We start from the raw sequence: 19397 nt of genomic DNA, 5'->3' as shown, positions 1-19397 counted from the left end.
ATGAATCAACAAATGGAACAAATAAATGAACAAACGGAACATATGAATCAACAAATGGAACAAATGAAACAACTCGACAGTAAAATTGGCATCAATAGTCAACGTCTTTACGTAATAATAATAATAATAATAATAATAATAATAATAATAATAATAATAATAATAATAATAATAATAATTTAAAATAGTTAACAAATTGTTTTGAAAAGCAAAATATAAAAAGCTACAGCTACAACTCTAATGCAAAGTGAAAAGAAGTCATATAGGTCGTAAATCGTGGCAATTCGAATATTACGGCATTCCACTAAAGTGACTAGATCCACTAAAGTCCTCCATTAGATCCGTGAGAGAGGATGGAAACTGAAATCTCCGAAATTATACACTCGAAAAGATGGTACTTAATTGTTAAGTAGCGTAACCTATATTCTAAAGAATTATAGAACTAAATTTTTTTTGTAAGAAAATAAACAGTATATATGAAGTGTAAAATAAAATTTTTTGCTGCCTCAGCCATCTCTGTGCTAAATAAGTGGAGCATTTATTTAGAAAGTGCAGAAATGTATGGCGAGTTACGAAATTTTGGTACGGTTCGGAATCGGTAGACCTCAACGTGTGAACTCCCCTGAGTTTCTCCACCACTTGTACCAGACCCTTACGACAGTTTTCTGAATGACAATCCACTTTAATGCTCGGCGGGACCTGTCACGGAGAATCTTTTTCCGAACACTTCCTCCTCGTCAAAAGCGCCTATGTTGTGGTTTCCAAGAAGGGGGGGGGCAGTATAAGCGACGTTTCAAAAATAGTTTCAAATTTTGGTATAACTAATGTAAAAAGTCTATTGGATTTTCGATATTCTGTAGTGCAATTTCCTCTATGGGGGACCAAGCGCCCCAACTTGTCCCTCCCCAGATGGGCGCCCTTGCTCCTCGTCGATGTTCTTTTCCCGTGAGGTTTGTAAATCGTCATTACCTTGAACACTGTTCTTTGTGACACACCTAACATACTTTGCCACTTTCTTCATGCTCGCATCATATAACCCAGCACCATAGACCTCTTTAGAAACTAAATATATCACCAAGTTTACACCATCATAGTCGTTCAGTTCACTGCACATTGGCAATTGACTGCTTCTCATGTAGTACTGAGTTCGCTCATTACTACCAAACTCCTAATAACGATGCTGCTATTGTCGATTGACACCTGACGTGTTTCCAACTGCAGATTTTCACATTAAATGGATAAGTATATGTATATACAATAGTAATTCAAAAATTATTTATGAGATATTTATTCAAAATACATGTAAATTACTGGTCATTAAAATATTTGGGAATTCTAATTTCACTAACACAAATTCATCGAGCAATAAGATTCATAATACTTATTAATTTCTATAACAGTATACATATCCTCTTCGTTCCACACGTCTTTTGTAGGAGACATAACCATAGTAGGAAATATTTTTGAGTCACTGAGTTCCAATGTCGCCTGCAAGAGACATAGAACGCCGACACTCACAACACTGTCACCCGTTTCTTCCCATCACAGCTATACATGGGAGCAAATACAGTAATACATGCAATTATCATCAAAAATATGCTCAGGACCGAAGAGGATATGTAGTTTAAATCAGAAACTGTTTTAGCAAATTAACTTTTCTCAATTTGAAGTAACTTGTAACTTCTGTAAAGTTTTTGCTTCCAATTTTATTACAGTCTGTGAACTAGTATCTCAGAATATCGCTTCAGTACGCTGCAGATAGGGTATTTTAATACAAATATTGAATTTGAGTTGTTTGCGATCTGCTCCCTCCACTGCACACAACCTTTCTACTGCTCTTCATATAGAGTGATTTTGCCCTAAAACACCACTACAACGTAGACCCCTTCCTTCTGCACATGACAGCTCTACACGGTAGATATATTGCGCTCAAATCTGGAAAGGTGTGAAGATTATTTCTATTTTTAATTCGTTTCTAAACAAGAATGTAAAGTTGGTTTACTCCAACATACTAAACAGTGATACTGTCTGCTTGGATGCAGGTGATCTAAATCCAAACTAGAATTTTTTTGTAAAACAAATTTGAAGTTCAATACCTCATGAAAGATTCATATTTCTTATATGTTGCCAACTAAGATCATAATTATATAATTTGTTGTGTAATAACTCAATGTTTATAAAAATACTTTTAAAACTATACCCATTTATAAGAGCGACTAACGATATTAGACAATCCATAGGCAGCGATATAACTTGATGGGTGGTATGCAGAAGTTGTTATTTTTAATGAATACATAATACTTATAATGTATTATTGTTAAATCACCGTTGCGTCCGTTACAAAAATGTAGTATATTGTTTTTTCATACATAGCAGTGTTCCAATACTTCTTTCGGAGCTACTTTCCTGAAGAAATGGCAGTTAAGGAATTCATTCGAAATTATTCATTTCCTAGTGACGTAGTCTAAAATATCGTTAAAAGTTTATCCTGATAGAATTTCACGGCGCACCACTGGACCACAACCTATATCTAGTAATATCTTATTATATTTTGCGTTATAAATACACTTATTTCTCGTTATAACGGACTAAACGGTGCTTATATTCGTCCAATTGTTCCCAAGTTTGCGACATAATGTCTTCAATGAGTAATGCCCACAATTACGCTAAGAAAAGGATAAATACTGTGGTGTAATTCAAACAACTATATTACGCACTTTGATAGTGTAAAATACTTGATACATTGAAACCGTGCATTATAGTGTAATAAATTCAACATTTTTAGTTTAAAGACAGGACATTCAAACTGAATTGGCTCCTTCAGATTTTGATCGTTCCTTCTGTTCAATTCTATTAAATTGAGGTCCGTGAAATCGAGGTGTAGATTCATAGTGTTTATTATATTGATATAGAAAGTTTCATTTATTACTTTATTCAATTATATACTCAACATGTGAAATTTATCGAGTTGTAAATGCATAGTGTTTATAATATTGGTGTAGAAAGTTTCATTTATTATTTTATTCAACTATATTCTCAACACGTGACAGTTACCGAGAGGTAAATGCAAATTATTTATTATAATAATATAGAAAGTTTTATTTATTACTTTATTCAATTATATACTCAACATGTGACATTTATCGAGGTGTAAATGCATAGTGTTTATTATATTGATGTAGAAAGTTTCAATTATTGCTTTACTCCATTATATTCTCAACATGTAACAGTTACCGAGGTCTAAATTCACAGTGTTTATTAAATTAATGTAGAAAGTTTCATTTATTACTTTATTCAATTATATACTCCACATGTGACATTTATCGGGGGGTAAATGCATAGTGTTTATAATATTGATGAAGAAAATTTTATTTATTAGTTTATTCAATTATATTCTGAACATGTAACAGTTTGCATGTCCGAAACTTATGTCATAATTCCTTATTTCAAGGTAGAAAAAAAGAATTTTCATATTAAATATTAGACTACATTCAAAGTGTGGAAGTTGTTATTTTTAGAAAAACTAGTAATTAATTGGTTAATACTGAATGCAATGCTATGTTATCGCATGCGAACTGGAATATAAATCCTCCTGCTTTCAACACACTTAACAAGCAGAAATTCAGGAAAGAAAAATATAAAACGAAAACTATTTTACATTGCATTACATCATCCTGAAAATTATGCAAACTCAGTAACACGTAAAACATGTCACGTACCCTGTCGATTTTCCCAGCATTCATTGCTGATGCTGTAGAAGATTGAAGCCTGCTTTAAAAGCTCCGGATGTTTATCTCTCATTATTTGAATTCACATCCATACATTGACGCTGTTATTTGCTTCAAATTCACACTCACTAGAGGAAAAACCTGTTAACCGACTTTGCATTTTCATGAGTTGCAATTCATTTCGCAACAGTAAACGGACGTGATACAAAAAGTATTACTGTGATTCATTGGATGTCGTATTGGCAGAGATCTGATCAATTTGGATTTTGCCAACTCGTAAGAGATTTGATGTGTTCACAAGAGAGAAAACACACAACTTCCGCTCCGGCAATTGGATAAATTGGGATCAAAATTTTGTTAAATCCTACACTTATGCTATGCAGCTGTTAGTTAATCGTATTCAAAATTGCTGTCTATTTTGCAATAGAAAAAAAGTATATCGGATTTTTCCCCCAAATCTGATGTATTGGAATCTGCGATAAAATAAGAACAGTAACGAATGTAATTGGATGTTAAATATGCAATGAGAGCTTTTGGGGAATTCTAGGTATTAGTGTTAAGAGGTAAGTGGTTAGAAAATACGCAAGCCCAAAACTAGTACCTAATATAATCCTTTTCTCACTTCCTAGTGCTCTAAGATGGTGTTAGGCAACCATGTCAAAACGCAGATATCCCTATACCATATAAGATTAGGCAACCATGTTAAAACGCATATATCAATATACCATATAAGGTTAGGCAACCATGTCAAAACGCAGATATTCCTATACCATATAAGGTTAGGCACCATGTTAAAACGGAGATATCCCTATACCATAGAAGGTTAGGCAACCATGTCAAACGAAGATATCCCTATACCATATAAGGCTAAGCAACCATGTCAAAACGCAGGTATCCCTATACCATATAAGGTTAGGCAACCATGTCAAACGCAGATATCCCTATACTATATAAGGTTAGGCAACCGTGTCAAAACGCAGATTTCCCTATACCATATAAGGTTAGGCAACCATGTCAAAACGCAGATATCCCTATACTATATAAAGTTAGGTAACCATGTTAAAACGCAGGTATCCCTATACCATAAAAGGTATATCCAGGACAGATTGCATGGTAAGTTAGTTCACGTGTAGTCCATATAGAGGGAAGAAAAGAAAGTAACGAGCTGTAACAAACGGAGATGACTATTTTGTAAATAGTGTCGTCTATTAAATTAATGTATCGACAGAAACTGCTCGTGATAAATTTGTCCCACCGCTTGAGTAAATGGTGCATAGTAAGTTCGTACATTTTCTCAAACATTCTTATAAGTTGTGTTGACGATGCGTATTTGAGTTAGTTCGTTGTGGGCAGTAGAGTTGTATGCAGTTTACCGCCAATCTGAAACGAATGTACACTCATGTCCAAAATGATTTTCGCATATCTATAACTGCCTTCTTGTAAGAATATAATTTGATAATGATTTTGCAGGGTACTTTTAATACTGATACTATGTGTATAATTGGGAAATGTATATTTGTGATAAATTTCATAGGAAAAGAATGAGTAAATTAGAATGAGTAAAACAAATTGTTGCTAAATAGACGAGAAAGTTTTGTTTTCGTTTTATTGTTTTATTTACTGATCTTTTCAAATGAAATTTTCCATATACATGTATTTGCCGATTATACACATACTAACATCATAAGAAACACTAGGCGAATTCGTTATCAAATTATATTGCTACAACAACATATTTATAGAAATGCGACAATAATTTTTTACTTGAGTGTACATCAGACTTGTACTAGAGGGTGGTTTTAGGAGGCTGAGACCTAATAAGACCATCTTCACCTAATCCGAAATTTTCAGTTGTTTTCTTGGAATGTAGCCCCTGTGCATGAGAGGTGAACTCAAATTATCTCTCCAAAAACGAATGATCTTGCCTATCCCTGTGTTAGTGGTCTGGTTATAGACCTATTGATGTTTTCTTCATGATATCTTGTTGTTTCTGTAGTACCATTCCCGTGCGCAACCTCACGTACCTAGGTAAAGGATCTTCCCTACTTCTATAGCACAGATCTTGCAAAATAGGAGCTTGTAAATTGGACAAAACACACTTAAGAACACAATTATTTCAACTCTTACTCCTCTCACTTCCAAGATTACTGTATTTCCTCCGTTGCTCCCCTTCTTGGCAGGATGATAAATTACTTGGCAAATTCGACCACACTCTTAGAACAGGACTGGAATCCATTCTAAACTGTTCTTTGAAAGACAGTTCATGGTTACAAGCTTTCTTACCAGTTGAGAATGGAGGCCTTGGGATTCGTCGAGCCATGGATATCGCCATACCTTCTTTCCTCGCATCATTCTATGGGTCACGAGAACTAATTGGATCTCTTCTTCAACAGGAAGGTGACTTAGACTCGATTCGAGATGTACAAGAATGCACCGATAAATGGACTAGTCTGGTTGGAATGGATCCCCCACCTATCGACAAAAGACATGTTCAGTCTGTTTGGGATGAACCTATAGTCAAGCTTCGTTTATCTTCACTCCTATCATCAACTAATAACCCAGATGACAAAGCCAGGCTGTTAGCTGTTTCTTCCTCCAAAAACGGAGCATGGCTTCAAGCCCTACCTTCTCACACACTCGGTCTACACCTTTCTAATGAGAGCTTTCGTATTGCTACAGCAATGCGCTTAGGTGCTAATATTTGTGAGCCTCACTTTTGTCCTGCTTGCAACGCATATGTTGATAATAAAGGATTACATGGCCTTTCATGTAAAAAAGTGCGGGAAGACAATCTCGACATCATATTGTAAACGACATTATTTGTAGAGCCCTCGTTTCAGCGGGAGTTCCTTCAATAAAAGAACCAAATGGTTGTTGCCGCTCTGATGGTAAAAGGCCTGATGGCATGACCTTGGTACCGTGGAAAAATGGAAAAGCACTAGTCTGGTATTTCACATGTTCCGATACGTTTGCTCCTTCCAACTTATCCCATTCTTCAATTCAGGCAGGTCTCGTCGCCGCTCACAGAGAATCAGACAAAAGACTAAAATACTCAAACCTATTGGACAAATATTGGTTTGTAACAGTAGCAATAGAAACCAGTGGGTCTTGGGGTCACGAAGGATCTAATTTAATTAATGAAGTTGGTCATCGAATAGCAATCAAAACTGGTGACCCCCGAGCTACTGCATTCCTTTTCCAACGTATCAGCATCGCCATCCAGCGCGGGAATGTGTCATCGATCTTAGGCACATTACCTCCTGGTAAAGACCTGGACGAGATTTTTCTTCTATAACACACAATAAGACGGAAGGAGACATATCCGAGGAGGCTGACAACCACTTTGACTATGTTCATGAAGAATGTTTTGAATTCACTTTGGATAAATATACATTGTTGGAAGTCATGGCTAATACCGGTAAATTTGGGAGTGGTAGCAACATTATCTACAGATTTTACTTTGTTACTCAAAATCGTTAAAGACCCAAATGATATTGTTTATTTGTCCGATGTTTATTTTGGAACAAATATGATAGCTACAAATAATCTATGTATTCTTAGATGTGCTTATAAGGAAGAAATCAAAATTTTAATGTTTATATTTTAAATTTATACAAGTAGTAAAAGAACCATTGTTGTAATAAATTTTATGTAGATTATTTCAACAGTGTTTGCAATTCTATTCTTTACAATATCGCTTCAGTATTGAATATGTTATGCAAGTTTGTTGAATTATAGGCGACCTGTCCTTCCTTTACCTTATATTTTATATATTATACATACATATATTGTATTGGGTATTTCAGATAAACCGCTCAGTAATTATAAAGAAGAATGATTGAAAATAAAAGGATGAAACAAAACAATGAGATGGGAGAATGTCAAGAAGCACATCGAATGGAATGATCTATTTGCCCCAGAACGTAATCTACTAGGGATCACATAAAAGGTTTCAATATCAAGACATGCGGTTTTCTATTATTTCATTAAAAAGAGCATGAAAGGATATATTACGTGTATAAGAAAAATTTTCCATGTCTGGCACCGTTTACGAAATATCCACCATTTTTTAAACAGTTTGAGTAAATTGTGGTCATTTTGTAAATGATGCCTCACACGAAAACTTTTCTTTACAAAAAATGTTGGCTATCTCATGATCCTCCCAGTTACATAGCTAGCTATTGAACATTTTCAAATGATCCCGTCAGGTCTCATGTTAGGGACACTATAGGTTTACCTAGCGTTGTATTCGAGAAACCATTTGACCTTTCACCTCCAACCATTAGTGCTTATATGCAATGGATAATTTTTATGAATGTGGAAGATTTCAGTTAAATTCTAGCCATTTCGTAAATGTTGTTTCACATGAAAAACTTTTTACTCCCAAAATTATTTATTACCTCAGGACATTCAATGATATAAAATAATAGTTACCTTGCTCTTGAAAATATTTGAGTGATCTCTGGGATCTGATGATATGGGGACCTAAGGGCAATGACTTTATGATAACGATTCAGCGTCCGAAAAGTAGGCCCTAAGTTTCATCTCGAACTATATCATCCTATTCAAACCGGAAATGGTGGAAATCACCCATTTCAACACTGATCGACATGGCGAAGAAACAGTCATATATAACAAGAAGCAGTTTTATTTAATGGATTCCATACTGCGAGTTCTGGTTCTAACTTTGATCTTACCTCTTTATTAAAGTCGGAAGTAATATGTTTTCTACTTCCGGTTTTAGTATTAAATTTGCATAGCTTAGAAATCTATGTTTATTTCACGATGGGGAGTGAAACTCACGTACTTTATTAAATAAAAGACGAAATGAGAAGCGAATTGTTTCAAGAAATAACCCCCCCCCAAAAAAAAGAAAGAAATAAAGAGAGAAAGATATTATACATTATTGCAGATGCAGAAATACAAATAAAATTAGTTTATTATATTGCTAATGAATATCACGATAATTTACAAGATTATTTTTTGAAAAATTACTTTCTGAAAGACTTGAAAGAATCCACACTTCAACTTCATAAATTTATTTTTCTTCTTTTGTGAGACAGAAGAACCAAAGATTGACGTAAAAGATTTCAAACAGCTCATCTTTTCCTGAAAGTATTTATTTCTCTCTCTGTGTCTCTTTTTAATTTCTCTTTTTCTTTCTATGTTGCGAGCTTCCACTTTTCATTTCCATTATCTTTCATCTTCTATAATCTCCCTCTTCCTCTTTCTGTGCCTTCCAGAAACTTATTAATGGGCTTTTGGTTGTAAGAAATGGAGGTAAGAAAATTGCTTCCTGGTACCAATACTTCAGTACTTTCGTATAAGATATTTAGTTCATTGTCCTAAGTGGGAAGTTTCTTTTTAGCTTTTTTTATTATTATTTCTTAGTATGCCTGTACTGCGAGAACTTATATTTTTGATATTACTTAATTTATATTCGTCTTTAGATTGCCGTAATCCTTGTACTACTACTTAGAATTGTTTTAAAAGTAAGATGACAGAATTTTAATAAAATTATCGCTTTCTCTTATATATTTTTTATCAGCACAAGATAGATTTACTACAAGTAGTTTGTGTATGTATGTCACTGTTATGTGTATGTATGTCACTGTAAGAATTACATTGTTCACTGTTAGGAGTATGTGCATCACACATAGGATTGTGTGTGTGTCACTGGTAATATTATGCATGTCACTGCTGTGATTATTTTGATCACTGTTAGAGTTATGCGGGTAACTGCTAGGATTTAGTATATCACTGCTAGAAGTATGTATGCCACAGTTACAATTGTATGTAACACTTTCAGGATTATGTCCATCACACATAGCATTGGATGTGTCACTATTACGATTATGTGTGTCACTATCAGGATTATGCACACCACTGCCAGGATTATGTTACACAGTGTTAAATTTTGCATGCCACTTTTAGGATTATTTTCATCACTGTTAGCATTATGTGTATTATTGTTACAATTATATGTGACACTGTTAGGATTATGTGCATTGCACATAGTATTGTGTATATCACTGTTACGATTATGTTTATCACTATTAGCACTATGTATGCCACTGTCAGGATTATGTAGAGCTATGTTAAATTTTTCGTGTCACTGTTAGGAGTATGTATGTCACTGTTAGAATTATGCTTGTAACTGTTAGGGTTCTGTATGACAATGGTAGGACTGTTTATGTCACTGTTAGGAATATATGCATAACTGTTAGGAGTGTGTATATCACTGTCAGAATTATGTTCACCACTGTAAGGATTATGTGTGTTAACGTTAGAATTATGCATGTCAGTGTCAGCGTTGCCAACCGTCCCGATTCTGTCGGGACTGTACCGATTTCTGACTTTCTTGTCCCGCGTCCCGACCAGACACTCGTCGGGAAGCACATTGTCCCGATTTATCGATTTTCAAAGTTATAAATACTTTACGGGGCCATGTTTACAAAGAAATAACTATTAAGGAATAATTTCAGTCATTCTTTAAAGGAACTCATTTGTTTGTAAAAAAAAAAAACATTCTAGCCTATATAATTTCCTTTCCAAATACTGTTTATATCAAATAAATTAGAATTGTTTTGGTTTGAATTTGTTGTATGATGATATCCAAAGAATAAGACTTAATTTCATTAACTTTTCGTCAGTAATTCTTTAACAATATTATGTACTCATTTGTTATAAAAAGTTCTATATATTTTTCTCTAAATTTTGTTTATATTAAATACATTGCAGTTGTTTTCGTTTGAATTTATTGCATATTTATATTGCTTATACGTAGTGATGAGCAGTAGATGGAACAATAAAGAAAAAAGGTGCCCCATTCATTCAGGTTCATGTTATTGAGATGATTATTTACATTGTTTTCAACTACTTGACGTATATGTAGTCGTCTCCGGGAGGGGGAGGCTCCAACACCAATTTGCCCGTCCCGATTTTTTCTTAAGGAAAGTTGGTAACCCTGGTCACTCTGAGTATTATGCTAATCCATGTTAAGATTTTGCGTGTCATTTAAGGAATAAGTGTGTTATTGTAAGGACTTTGTATGCCACTGATTATTTTGATCACTGCTAAATTGTTGATGGTACTGCTAGGACTATTTGTGTCACTGTTAGAATTATATATGTCACTGTTATGAATATGTGCGTCACACATAGCATTGTGTCATTGTTAGGAGTATGTATGCCACTGTCAAGATTATTCTAATCATTGTTAGGATTATGTGTCACTGTGAGAATTACAATAATTATAGTTGGGATTTTGCATGTTATTCTTAGAATTGTATATTCCATTGTCAGGATTATGGTGATCATTGTTAAATTTTTGGTGTCACTGTTAAGTATTTTATCATTACTAAATTATTGCTGTCATTCTTAGGAACATGTGCGTCGCACACAAGCTTTTGCACGTCACTATTAAGATTATTTATGCCATTGTCTTGATCATTGCTAGGATAATGTATGTCACCGTTACGATTATGTATATCACTGTGAAGATTATGTTGATCATTGTTAACATTATATATGTCACTGTCATGATTGTGATGTCACTTTTGGAATTATGTTAATTACTGATAGAACTGAAGTGTCACTACTAGTAGTATGTAAATTTCACATAGGATAGTGTATAGAATATCACTGTTAGAAGCAATAATGTCACTATTGCAATTATTTTGATTACTGTCAGGATTATGTGTGTCAATCTATGTGTATGTGTGTCACTACTAGGAGAATACAATCAACAACAGATACAAATGTTAGAATCACCAATAGTTTGTATTTTTCATTTGTGTAATCTATTTTAGAAAAGAACACTATCAATTGCATCTGATAGGAAAGTACCACATACTTTCCAAATTCTTAATAAATAGTTTTTTTTTTTACTTTCTCAATAACTACGGATGAGAAGTTATTCTCAAACTTTTCATTTTGTTCCGTTCTATATCTTTGGACAAAATAGTTAAACAAAAATTAAAGTTTAAGAGTTGATCAAAATTTTAGAACTATATCTAATCAACCATTTACAATACTGTCGTCTTGCTTGTGTAATAATGAAAACTTTGGTTAGTGTATACTTCATTTCTTTGGTTTAATAAAACGTTTGATTAGTGTATACTTAATTTCTTTAGTTTAATGAAAACTTTGATTAGTATATACTTCATTTCTTTAGTTTAATAAAAACTTTGATTAGTATATACTTAATTTTTCTTTAATAAAAACTTTGATTAGTATATACTTAATTTCTTTTGTTTAATTAAAACTATGATTAGTGAATACTGAATTTCTTTAGTTTATTTTAAATAGGTGGCAAGGCTGTCGTACAAAATAGAAATTTTAGATTTACGAAAAGAAATGTCGATTTTTTCGAAAGTTACAATGTAGTCCCTCATAGCATTGTGGCTCTCTTTCTTCTTTGGTGCTAACGATCCCGTGTTCAATTCCAGGTGGAAATATTCGGTCCGGAAGCTGCAACAGCTTTTTCAGGCCTGTCATTCTGAGTGAGGTTTTTCCTGGTTTTTTCTCAATCACACCGGGTAAATGCCGGGATCTTACCTAACACAATGGTCCCAAGCCGCTTTCTTCCTTCCCCATTTCATTCTTCCTTCCCAATTCTCCGGGCAGTTTGATCGCCAAGGAACGTCATCACTCATTCATAAGACAGGGTGACATGAACACAGCTGCCAAAAGCCCAGGAATCTAATTTCTAATCCTAACACTAGCTCGCGAAAACGGTTGAAAATTTACTCATCCACGTCATTTTCTTTAGCTTAAAGGAAATCGATCGATTAATATGTATTTCATCTTAAGATATTTTCCACGTTAATCTCTTACAATAGCTTGAGTTTAAAAGTTTTATTTTCTTAGATTGAAATCACATATATTAACGGACATGATCAACTCGTTTAGTATAAAATAGAATGGTTACATTTAATATCACAAAAATATAAAGGAAGGAAGAAAGAGACCTTTTACAGCTAGATCAGTGCCTGTACACACAGCAGGTTATTCCAAATGTTTGGAGTTAAGTCTTATTTCAATTTGATTTATTTTGAGGTACAATCTTGTTTAAAAATATGGTAAGCAACCTTACTTTAGAAAGACATATATGTGTAACAATTGTAGGTAATTGTAGTTGTAGTAACAATTATAGAATAACTCAATATTCCATAGGGCGGCTCAACTTTCTTTGGATAAATTGTATCTACTAGGGTACTAATGAGCAAACTTAAACGCGCAGGCCAGACACGAGACGAGTCGGGACGGACTTGTGACAAAACACGAGACAAGGCGAGACAGAATTGTAACAAGACACGAAACGAGAAAGACATGTTTCAATATGATACAGTGCTTTGAGGACATTTTTTCTTAAATCTCGTCTCGTAGTGGACTCAATTCTGAATGTTCCCAAAAATAAGAATAAATAGAATTTCCGGGCCGGGCAGGGCCGGGCTCGGGCTAAAAATTCTGGCACATTCAGACCTCTATCATGAGTACGTTATCCAGCGGTAACTCTATTGAAATCACAACCTTAAACTCAAATAAATTCATACACAACTTGAAAGAACATTTAAGGTTCGTTTTCATGAGAAACATTTTCATGATATATGATGTGCGTTTTTTGAGGCAAAAAAATCCCATTGATTGGAAGTAGGATAGGTCAAGTGTAAGGCGCTAACATTGTGAAGATATATAAAAGAGAACGCAAAATAATTATCTCTGTCTTATTTTTACAAGTCACGATACCACAAGCTATATAATAAGCAACCGCATTTAATTAATACAGATAATGAGCAGAATCAAAGAAGGTAGACATTTGTTGTTTGTATGACGTTCTCTCCATAACAAAATTGTCTTGTATAACGTTTTGAACTATTTAATTAGTTTGTATGGTTTTTAGATCAAACAATTCCAATCTAATTGGCAAAGTTTCTCCTAACATTAGACCACTAAGAACATTTATTGTTTGTGGGAAATGCAGTTGCTATGATTACTAATATACGTATATTCTCTGTTAGGAAAGTTTCCACTGGAATATAATTTATCTTTTAAGTAATTCTATACAGCTTTGAGGAAAAAATAAAACAATTAATCAATATTCGTAATATTTGAGTTCATGAACTGTGTGGTGGTTTCAGTAATCTGTTCTGACTGCTGATATCTAAACAATATATAATTTTAATCCTAACATTTTAGTATGATTTTGGTTTCGGTTTATACGCTAAGAGAGGAAACACTCTATACGATCAAGTACAAATTAAAAAATGAAATGAAATCTGAGTTTAACGTCCCACGTTTCGTCCGTTAAGCTAAGGGAGACAATGATTAAAGCAAGTCAAATATAATTAGAGACGGAACTTTTTCGTTTAATGCGATATGTGCGAAACGTTATAAAAAAATGCGTATATGTTTCAGGAAACCTCAAACTTTTCGTTTCAGAGCCAGAACTCACGTTTATTTTATCGCGAATTTTTTGCGAAATTCAGCATTTATTGAGATAAATGCGAATAAAACAAAGAAGTGGAATTCTTGTTAATTATTGCTAATTATAACTAAAAAGTGCATTTCCAATACTATTTAACTTTAAAAAATGTTGCATTTACGAAAAAGCTCTGCGATATATTTGTTCCAGAAACGGTTTCACTTCATCAAGATGTACACATCAACAAAACTGACCTGTTTGTTAAATCCTTGACTGTGTTTTGAGGTGAAAATGTTCATAATCTGTTGGTAACTTACTGTGAATTTAAAAGGTTGGTTAGTTACTGAAGTTCTCAACAGTGAAGATAAGGAAGTTGACATTGTATCATTGTTTAACAGTTTAAAAGTTAGCAGCAGGTCTTTTGCTTTCAGCTCGTTACATTCAATATGATTGCCAGTCTAGAGTGTTGATGCTGAGAGATTCTCTTCCAAATATAATATGATAGTTACTGACAGGAGAACAAACTTTAAAAAAAGAATTGGTAATGTCTTGCTGCATGTTGCCCTTTAACTAAGGATGACGTTAGAGGAAGTTTTTAAATTTTTGCATTAATTTCTATATTTCAGTGAATACATTAGTTAGAATGTGCACCTAATCAAGGTATATCCTCATTTTTGTATCCAATATACACCTTGCTACCAAAAACATACTATTTGCAAATTCCATAACTAAAAAAACATGTGCTACGTTTAAAAAAATAACTACTAACTGACGGTCTGGTATTACAGTCAACACAGGCTCAGTGTTACCGATTTGTACCTCATTTTTGTGGCAAGCATTTTCACACCTTGCTTTTGCTTTGATACTTTTTCTCCTCCAAAAATATTCCTGTATGTCCACATTCTCTGTGCTCTCCAGATGTTAGACGATGCGACTTCTGGGTTTTTCCAAAAATTAAAACAGTGCTTAAAGGAAAGCACTTTGACACCATTCCTGACATTAAGAGGGCCACTACAGAACAGCTGAACGCCCTTCCAAAACAAGCATTTCAGAAATGCTTCCAGTCACGGATTCAACGTTGGAATAAGTGCATTGCTAGCAAATGGCAGTACTTTGAAGCAAAATTAAATCAAATTCCGTGACTTGATTACTTTGTACTTTATTACTTTCTTTCTAACAAAATTATTTACCGTATTTTTGATTGAAGGCTCTCCATTTTTCAGAATTTGACGACGGCAAAATATAGGGGCACGGATTAAAATTAGAAATTACATTTTCGAATATGCATCTTTATGGCTTCTTCCATAACAATGACACACATACGTCAAAGAGTGACGCGAATAGTACATCTAATATTGAACCTTTTGTTTTAATGGAAATATTCGAAATATTAGACTGAAAAGAAATATGTTTTCTTTGTGAAAGGAATCTCAAATATTCTTCTTTTGATTGTTTCTAACAAAATATTTTTGTTTTCAACCAAACAAACAAACTAAAAAGGAAAAAAAAACAATCAAATCAAAAGGAAAGAATCTTAAACTCTTGTGCAAGTCTTAATACGAAGAGAGGTTTAAAGGAAGAAGACGAAGCAGAGGAAGAAGAGGAAGAAGATCCCTTTAAGAAAAGTATCCAGGTAAAGTAGAATGTTTTGATTTGGAACGTCTTTGGGGGAATTTCTTCTCTTGTTTGTTGGCATTTGCTGTTACAATAAAAACTTGATCATTATACTTTGCCTTTCTTGATTTCTCTGTCTCTTTACTTTCTTTCCATCTGATTTTTTCTCTTTTTTTTCCTTCTCTCTCCTGAAATGTTCATTTCACTTCAATTATCGTTTCGTCTTCCTCTCGTCTATCACAGCTCTAAGCAATTGGTTTCCATGGAAATGTCGCATCTTGACAAATGAAGCCAAAAGATTGTCTCCGTTCATTAAAGAATACAGGAACAAGAGCACTGTTTTACAGGAGAAGGAGAGAAATAGGGGGGCGGGCGGAGGAGTTGGGTGAGCGAAGAGGGATAAGAATCACTTTGAACGTAACATAGCTCTAAGACGACGAACAGATGAGATAAGAAAGACGAAGCCATCTAAAGATAAATGATTAACTCAATGGAGGGATTTCCGTGTGAGATTCGAGTAAACTGATTTCTTTTCAAATGCGATTCTTTTTTCTTGAAGGAACAAAATACAGTATAACGCTATATTTGATTTAAAAAAAAGTACTTCTGAAATGAATATTTCATCACATTTTGAAGACGAAATATATTTTGTGTTATTTAATCACAGACAAACAACAACAACGCGGTTTTTGCTTTAACATGATTGTTTATTGTTTACTAATTGGCAACACGCGTGCCAATTAATGGTTTTAAGAATAAGCAAATGGCTTATACTGATTTATATACATGCAAAAGATATATATATATATAAAATAAATAAACTATAGTTTCTTCGTTGTTATTACCGGCCTGTTATAACCCAGTTGTTTACACTCGGTGACCTGGAATCACGTGGAGTTAAAGCTGTGTTGCAATCTAGTGCATATTCTCAGAACTTAGTTATTCAGTTACGGCTGTATACCATTTGCTTGGTGGGGTGATGTGGCAACATCCAAGTGCTTACAAGACTACACGAAGCCTCAGTAGCATGACAACCGCGTTGTGTTCTGAATTAGACGAGTATATGTGCTTGGAGGACAATTAATACAGCTACATGAGTATAATAGAAAAAAATATTCAGTTAAAACCCTATTAATAGTATGCAATGGCACTACTAGTAGATGAGCAGGTTTGGCGATTGCGACTAGTCGTGCTACTTGATCAACCGCATGAAAACTGAAGGTAAAATAGTTTACTTCAGTAAGAAAGATAGTGTCCAGTAGTGAAGGACTTCTTCTTCTTGCTCCTTTATTTAAATATATATATATATATATATATATATATATATATATATTAGGCGTAAATTCACAAAGTTTCAGAAACACCCTCCGTCAGTTCCTAGGCTAAGCAAAAGAATATATTACACACTCTTTAATGTTCTTCGCGCGGACAAAAGTAAATTTTTCAGGTATTTTCGGATGCTCAATCTTTCACTGAAATTGTCATAACTAAAATAACCTGACTTGACACAATTTATATCACAAATGAGACATAAGGGATTATTCAGACCTATTTTGTTCATGTATGAGTACTCAGTTTATAAATTTGTAGCAAGACTTTTTATTGCTGATTACAACGGTGCGTTGTATATTTATATATTACAACGATAAACTGGTTCCTTTTTAATTATTAACTTGAGCCATTAAAAATGACGGCAACTTCTATGCTATCCCTTCCATTTTATTTATATCTTGTTTTCTGGTTGCTCCTGACAACCTGTTATCCAAAATCTTATTATTTAAAAAATATAAAGATATATGAACATCTTTTTACATCGATCTTACATAATAATAAGATTTTACATATATTATAAGATTTTTACATACATCTTTTTCTTTTTCTTCTTCGAATGGCGTAATCAGTCTAGTACATATATTAAAACATCTTACGCCCTAAAGTTACCCTAAAGTAAAGATTTACAAGTACCAAATATATAAATATACAACGCACTGTTGTATATTAGTATTTTAATCTATGTTATTTAATCTTTGAGTTCATGTCTATAATAGCAGTTACTTAAATTATGTCTACAAATGCCTTAATGTTATGTGTATTACTTAACATTTGTGTTGCATACTATTTATGTGTTTTCCTGTGATTACCAAAATGAAATATTAATCACATTATTCATGATATGATGCTAATAAGACGTTAATTATTATATTATGTTCTGATTATTATCGATATTTCAATCTTAATTTATATTTTGTTTAACTATGTCTTACATCTGATCATTTCCTGTTCGATGAACAACTATATGAATATCACTTTCATCTTTTTCAAAACCTTCTTCATGTTGCCTAATTAAATAATTGATAATATGTAACAAGCATTTAATGGCCCCGAAAAGGAATCAAATAACTTGTTAATCAAATTTCGAATGTACCTTATCGTCGTTGAAATGTATAAATGAATGAAGATGATGATAAAGTTTAAAATGAATATGATAATAATATTGTTATAGAATTAAATATGAGATATATGTATAATTATATGAGTTGTAATTTTCAGGTATACGAGGTGCATTCGAAAAATTCAAATGATCAATATGTAAAAGTAAACGGTCCAGAATTCTTTTTCTTTTTATTGAATGAATAAATATAAAAAGAAAACTCTGTCGGGCGCCAATATTTATATATTTGGTACTTGTAAATCCTTTCTTTCGGGTAACTTTAGGGCGTAAGATGTTTTAATATATGTACTAGACTGATTACGCCATTCGAAGAAGAAAAAGAAAAAGATATATGTAAAATATTATTATGTAAGATCGATGTAAAAAGATGTTCATATGTCTGTATATTTTTTAAATAATAAGATTTTGGATAACAGGTTGTCAGGAGCAACCAGAAAACAAGATATAAATAAAATGGAAGGGATAGCATAAAAGTTGTCGTCATTTTTAATGGTTTAAGTTAATAATTAAAAAGGAACCAGTTTATCGTTGTATGATAGTGATTTTAAATGATAATCAAATGTATGAAATATATATATTTTGCTGTCATATATATTTTGCAATTTTTTGCTGTTAGCAGAAGTAAAATACCTTTTCATCTGAATTGTAATTCGTAAAATTCAGAAGCTTTATTGAACCGAAGTTGTCAAATAAAATCCACTACTTAAAACAATTCAGATAAAAACTCAAATCCAAACTTAACTATAAATTCTTGTTAGTTGATTGGGTATTGTTCCCATTAATGATATAACTTATTTCATCTGCTTACTGAACAGTAGATCTTGGACAGAACGGTATGCAGAAAAATTATTTTGGTTGAAAGATTCTTTAAAATGAAGATAAAACTAGACATAATGTTTAGGTTGATGGGACACGTTATGAGACATGGAGGGACCGTTCTATTAACTATGCAGTAAATGGTAGAAGGAAAATTAGCTAGAGGGAGGCCGCATTTGAAATATAGGACCAAATCATACAATATAAAGGGAGAAAAATATTCACCTCAGGACAAGGAAGAGAGGAAAGCTACGTCAGTCTAATCCAAAGATTGCTGACATGAGAAAAAGTAATATTTTTACTTCATTCCTTAATCTACTGCTTATTTATTAATATCACATATTATGTACAGTCCTCATCAG

The sequence above is a fragment of the Thermobia domestica genome, chromosome 2, assembly GCF_964235325.1.
Source record: "Thermobia domestica chromosome 2, izTheDome1.hap1.1, whole genome shotgun sequence".
NCBI classification, from domain to species: domain Eukaryota; kingdom Metazoa; phylum Arthropoda; class Insecta; order Zygentoma; family Lepismatidae; genus Thermobia; species Thermobia domestica.
Note: the sequence above shows the minus strand (reverse complement) of the source record.